Source organism: Myotis lucifugus, unplaced genomic scaffold (genome assembly GCF_000147115.1).
Source record: "Myotis lucifugus unplaced genomic scaffold, Myoluc2.0 scaffold_74, whole genome shotgun sequence".
NCBI lineage: Eukaryota > Metazoa > Chordata > Mammalia > Chiroptera > Vespertilionidae > Myotis > Myotis lucifugus.
The window spans coordinates 482,637-489,216 of record NW_005871122.1 but is presented as its reverse complement, the minus strand read 5'-3'; the positions used below and the strand labels follow the sequence as shown (position 1 = coordinate 489,216).

At 38.5% G+C, this 6,580-nt stretch overlaps 1 pseudogene; it reads left to right on the top strand.

Moving 5' to 3' along the window:
* Positions 1–369: 369 nt before the first annotated feature.
* LOC102434502 lies at positions 370–1,992 on the top strand (annotated as a pseudogene).
* The last annotated feature ends 4,588 nt before the right edge of the window (positions 1,993–6,580 follow it).

The following is a 6,580-nucleotide window of genomic DNA, read 5'->3' as shown; positions in this document are numbered from 1 at the left end:
ATATTTACAATCAAACCCACAGAATACCTTGGGCTTTACCCATCACCCATTTGCATAGCTTTAATAAAGGATACAGAATATGCAACAATGCAGCATGCATGGCAACAACCTAGTGGAGGTCTTGGTATCTTTAAGGCACAGCTTGCAGATGTCCTAGGTACTCCTCACTGTGATGCATGTGGTCACAAAAGACAAGATTGGATGAGTGCAGACTGTCGCAGTTCAGGAAAGCCCCAGCTCTGAGGTCTCTTCAACAAGGAAGATTCAGTCAAGGATAAAATCCTCTGCTGTGATATATGATGAAATGTTGGAGCTGAGGCAGCCGTTGGTGCATGTTGCAGTGACAGGGTGGCAGCATGTGGGGAGATAATGTCCTTGGAGGTGACCAGGACTACAGTGGAATGGTATTAGCAGAGCTATACATCTCAGATGAAGAGGGAAATGATGTTATGGGTGATGGAACCAAGGAGAAACCTTTCTAAGTAGTTCTGAAGGCTTTGATGACAGTGGGAAAAGAACACTTTTCTACTATTTACATAGGTTCACAAAAAGAAAATTATAGTTGGGATGTTATTTCTAACTCCCAGATGAAAAACACTAAGAAAATGTGGCACAGGGAACAAATGAAAAATGAATTCCAGGAAAAGCAAGAGGCAGAAGACAATTTGAAAAGAGAAAAGAACCTGGAAGAAGCAAGGGAGATTACCATTAAAAATGATCCACATCTTCCTGAGCCAAATGTGTGAAGATTCATTCATTAGAAGGGTAGAGAGGCCAAAGAATAAAGTTGTTTGGCTGGGTCCACACACTGCATAGCCAAGGAAATAATTGAGTTTCTGGTGTTGTGGGATGGTACAGGGTACTTCAGTGTGTCTTGTCAGATTATTTGTGTCAGTGTTACAATGTTGTAGTCTTGCCCACCCAGTGTAGTGTTGCAGTGTATGGAATGCTAAACCTTACCCCAAAGGGCAGGCAGGCTCCTAGGGGCCATGAGCTGAGTTGTGACTTCTGGGGACTGATCAGGATGGCTCCTGCTAGAGGAGTTGATAACTTGATCATGAAGAGTCTGACATTGATGTCCAGCTCAACAACAGACATATGATGATCCGAGGAGAAAACATGTCCAAAATCCTGAAAGCACCTTCTGTGTTATCAGGTGCTTTAGAGATAACTTATTTGATAGCTGTGAAGTTATTCCTCCCATGTTAGTGCTAACACAAGTAGAAGGTGGTGCTACACTCTTCAAGCTCAACTATTGGGGAAGAGGCATTTTTTTTTTTACTCAGTCCTCTCAGTTGAACCTGGAGACCTGCATTCCAGCTCTGGGAGATGCTTTTTGTAGTGCATTCCAGAACATGAAGGCACCTGGCTGAATACACTCATGTGGAGGCAGAATGCCCTTTCCTGACCTTTGATGAACTAGTTTGCGATGTGGTAGGTAGAGTCTTGAAACCACCTGTGGCAAGATTAGTATATGACCTCAGCCCAGACTTCAAGACCCCTAAACTACCTTTGAAGCAGATGAACTATTCAGCTGCTATTGTGTGGCTAAAAGAACACAATATAAAGAAAGGAGATGGAACTTCTACAAATTTGGAGAGGATATCCCAGAAGCTCCTGAGAGACTTTGACAGACACCATTAATGAGCCCATCTTGCTGTGTTGATTTCCTGTAGTGATCTTTTTGTATGCAGTGATGTCCTGAGGATTCCACCTTACCCAGTCTGTCAATGTGCTGATGCCCAATGTTGGTGAGATTGTGGGAGGCTCAGTGCATATTTGGGATAGTGAAGAAATGCAGGCAGGTTATAAAAGGGAACAAATTGACCGCATACATTATTATTGGTACCCAGATCAGAGAAAATATGGTACCTGTCCCCATGTGGAGGATATGGCTTGGGCTTGGAACAATTCATAACCTGGACTCTGAATACCTATCACATCCGAGATGTATGCTTATATCCTCACTTTGTCCAGCGCTCCAAGCCATAACTGATCTCTCCTGAAGCACTAAGGTAAGAACACAGTTCGTGAGAGCAACAGACTTTCTCTTTAAGAAGAACTAAATGCTAAGATCTTCCATTTTCCATGCCATGGGGATATACCTGGTTCTGTTTTCTCTTTTTGTTTTCTACTCCAGCTACCACAAAAAACAATCCAAAACACCGAAATGTAAAGTAACATTGATGTTGTCATTTTAAGAAAAAATATCCATTACAAAATTTGGGATGTAACTCTGCTGTTATGAATACATTTCAGCATTCTGTCTAATTGTAGATTATAATCCTTGTGCCATATATAATATATGTAATAATATTTTAAAATTATGGTCTAAGAGAGTTTAAGTTAAATTCTTGTCCTTTTAAGTATAACTAAAATTCTTTAATTTGTATCATTTATTTGTATCAGTGTGTGGCGGTCTGGCACGGCCATGGCATACTCAGCCCCAGGGCGCCTTATGTGCCGCACCAGCTCAGCCAGGTTCAGTGACACAAGTGGGGGCAGTGAAGGATTAGAAAAAAGACAGACAAGAGAAGAAAGCTGGGTCTTGGTGGGACACTGCCCTCTCGGATGAAGAGAGACAGCGCCACGGACTACAGCCATGTCTTTATTTTATAGCCAGATTCCACAAGGCAAAGTAAGGGCGTGGTCAAGATGTTTACAACATTCTTGTGGGTTTCGATCCTACTCAATTACATGCACCTAAACTCTATCAAGCCCACATTACTCAGACACGTGGGACCATGTGTTCGGACCATAGGTTCAAGCTTACAACTACAGCTGTTGGCTAAAATTGTGCTGGGAGGGCTCTGCCCTCCAAGCTGGGACTTGCATGTGTCAATGAGAGGACTGTGCCCTCTCATTAGTCCAAGGCTTGAACCTGTCCAAACACTGTGGCCGCTCTCCACATCAGTGAGTTAAACAAACATCTTGGGAAGATTGGCACTATGGTATAAAATTTTTCTAGTATTAGAACAGAGTATAAATCAACAATAGACACTGGAATCAAATGAATAGTCTCTTGCATCAGTTATTAATCATTTCTAAATCTGTGTAGCTGCTTATAATTCTGAGATATACAAATTGATATGGAAGAATTTGTAAAAATGGAATTGCCTTAATTTGAATAACAAATTTTTTTCCCAGTAATCCAATGAATAGCATCCTTCCTAGCATTAATTTAAGCTAAAGGCAGACTGATCTTCCCTCTTTCTGATAGTTCCTAAATAAGTAAGAATAAAATACGTTCCAAAGAATTTGCAGCCAGAATCTTAATGGCAACTGTAAGAGACAGTGGTCCCCACTGTGCCTTCAGATCTAATCTATACTACCTTATTAGCTCTCAGTAGGCTTATTGAATGGCTTTGTTTCAGATTTGGTTAATTTCTTCCCCCAAATGCATGTCATGTATTCTCAGGATATATTCCCAGCAATCAATAAATGGACATATGTAAAAAAATCCTCAGCTGTCCTTGAGGCAAGAGCAAAGATTACAAAATAGCTGTTGACCTTTTTCTTCCAGTTGCATCTTCTTTACCTATAAAATAAGGGACTAATTTATATGGGCCTTTATTTTAAAAAAATGCATGGTTTAAATTCTATTATCATTTACTAGGTGTATGAATTTGGACAAGTTGTTTATAGCCTCTATGAATCTCCATTTCTTTGGTGGCAAAATAAGTATGAAAATACCTATCACTTAGTTTTGTTATACAGTGTAAGTAGCCTAAAGTACATTTGACAGGATATGGAGACTCATACTATTTTAGTATAGACCATAAATTTTGTATTTCTCCTCTTTCTTTATAGCACTGGAAGGCTTATTCTTGGCTTCATTTTTACTCTGGATATAATGGACCATTAGGCTCTGTTGTAAAAAAAAAAAATTAGAAGGGAAATGGGTTTTTAAGATAAACTAGAGAGGCCCTGTCTCGTTAGAGCATCATCCCAATATGTCAAGGTTACTGGTTCGATACCCACTCAGGGCACATACAAGAATCGACCAAGGAATGTATAGATGAGTGGAACAACAAATTGATGTTTCTCTCTTTCCCTCTCTCCCCCCCCCCCTTCCTTTCTCTCTAATATCACTACTACTACTATAAGATAAACTAGAGAAAGAGAGTCTTTGGAGGGTGGGAAGATTTCCTTGAGACAAAAAATGAGTCAGAGAAAATAGAGAGCGAGGACAAAAATATAGGTTGCTAAGCTTTATAAGAGTCTGGGAATTGATGTTGGGAAAGTGGCCTGAGTAGGTGCACACCCATAATCTGCAAAGAGCTGGGTGACACCTGTCAGCCTCCTAAGACTTCTCTTGGTCCCTTTGGTAAATACTCCCATGCAGTTTCCCAGAAAAGGGGAGATAGTTTCTGGACCACTGGATTTGGGAGGCCTGGTCCATGGTGGAGACAGTTGTCCTTTCTTCTCTCTTTGTTTTTTTCCAGTCCCAAAAGGTTGTGATCACTCTATGATCTGGCCAATTCAATTGCCCTGACACTCAGAATTCCTTTCTGCTACTGAATTTATTGTGGAGAAATTTCCAGTGATTACTGAATTGTCTAAAATGATTACATTGGCCAATTTACAAGTATCAACTCAGTAACTTATTAGATTTTCTTGAAATGAAAAAATGCTCAGAAAAAAGAAAAAGAAAAAATGCTCAGTAACTTATTAACTAAGACAAAGTAAGGGTAAGGATGATGTTTTATCTTTATTCCTTCATTAAAACATCTATCATTACAATTGTTATAGAAACTATTAAAATATATTTTCTATAGTAAATGTTAACTGTTTTTATTTTCTTCTGGTTTAAATGGTCTCTTTTATTTCTTTTTAAATTTATCTTTATTGTTGAAAGTATTACAGATGTCTCCCTTTTTTCCCAATTGACCCCTTCCATCCTCTTCCACCCCCTCCCCAGGCCTTTGCCACCCTATTGTCTGTGTCCATGGGTTAGGCAAGTATACATATAAGTTCTTGGTTAATGTCTCCCCCATTCCCTTCCCTCTGAGATTTGTCAGTCTGTTGCATGCTTCCATGTCTCTGGATCTATTTTGTTCATCAGTTTATTTTGTTCATTAGATTTCACATATAAGTGAGATCATGTGATACTTATCTTTCTCTGACTGGCTTATTTCACTTGGCATAATACTCTCTGGGTCCCTTGATGCTGTTTCAAAGGGTAAGATATTCTTTTTATAGCTGCATATTATTCCATTGTGTAAATGTCCACAGCTTTTTTTTAAAAAAAAATTTGTTTTATTGCTTAAAGTATTACAAAGAGTATTACATATGTCTCCTCTCCCCCGCCGCCTTGACATTCCCTCAGCCTCCCCTACCCCCCAGTGTCTTATGTCCATTGGTTATGCTTATATGCATGCATACAAGTCCTTCGGTTGATCTCTTACCGCCCCCCTCACGCCCCCCAACCCTCCCCAGCCTTCCCGCTATAGTTTGACAGTCTGTTCGAGGCTGCTCTGCCTCTGTATCTATTTTTGTTCATCAGTTTGTAATGGTCTTTATTATCCATAAATGAGTGAGATCATGTGGTATTTTTCTTTCATTGACTGGCTATCCACTCACCTACTGATGGGCATTTGAGCTATTTCCAGATCTTAGTTATTGTAAATAGCGCAGCTATGAACGTAGGGGTGCATATATTCTTTCAGATTTAGCTCAGAAAACTACAAGACACTGAAAAAAGAAATAGATGAAGATACAAATAAATGGAAGAACATATCATATTCATGGATTGGAAGAATTAATATCATTAAAATGTCTATACTATCCAAAGCAATCTATAGATACAACAAAATCCCTATTAAAACACCAATGCATATTTAACAGAACTAGAACTAACACTCCAAAATTTATATGGAACCAAAAAGACCCTAAATAGCTATAGTAACCTAGATAAAGATGAACAAAGTAGGGAGGAATCACAATACTGGATATCAAATTATACTACAAAGTCATTATAATCAAAATAACCAGGTACTGGCACACGAACAGGCATATAGATCAATGAAACAGAACAGAGATCCCAGAAATCAACCTAAGCCATTAAGCTCAATTAATAAGTGACAAAGGAGGAAAGAACATAAGTGGAGTCAAGACAGTCTCTTTAATAAATAGTATTGGGAAAATTGGACAGGTACATGCAAAAAAAAAAAAGAAAGAAAAGAAAGAAACTGGACCATCAACTTACACTATGCATAAGAATAAACTAAAAATAGATAAAATACTTAAATGTAAGTTGTTAAACAATAAAAATCTTAGAAGAAACTATAGGTAGCAAAATCTCAGACATCCCTCATAGCAATATGTTTGCTTATACATTTTCCTAAGGCAAGGGAAACTAAGGAAAAAATAATGAAATGGGACTACATAAAACTAAAAAGCTTTTGCATGCAAAATAAATCAACAAAATGAAAAGGGATTCCACTGTCTGGGAGAACATATTTGCCAATGATACATCTGAGAAGGGGTTAATATTCAAAATATATAAGGAACTCATACAACTTAGTAGAAGGATGACAACCCAATTAAAAAATGGGCAAAAGATATAAATCAGTGATGG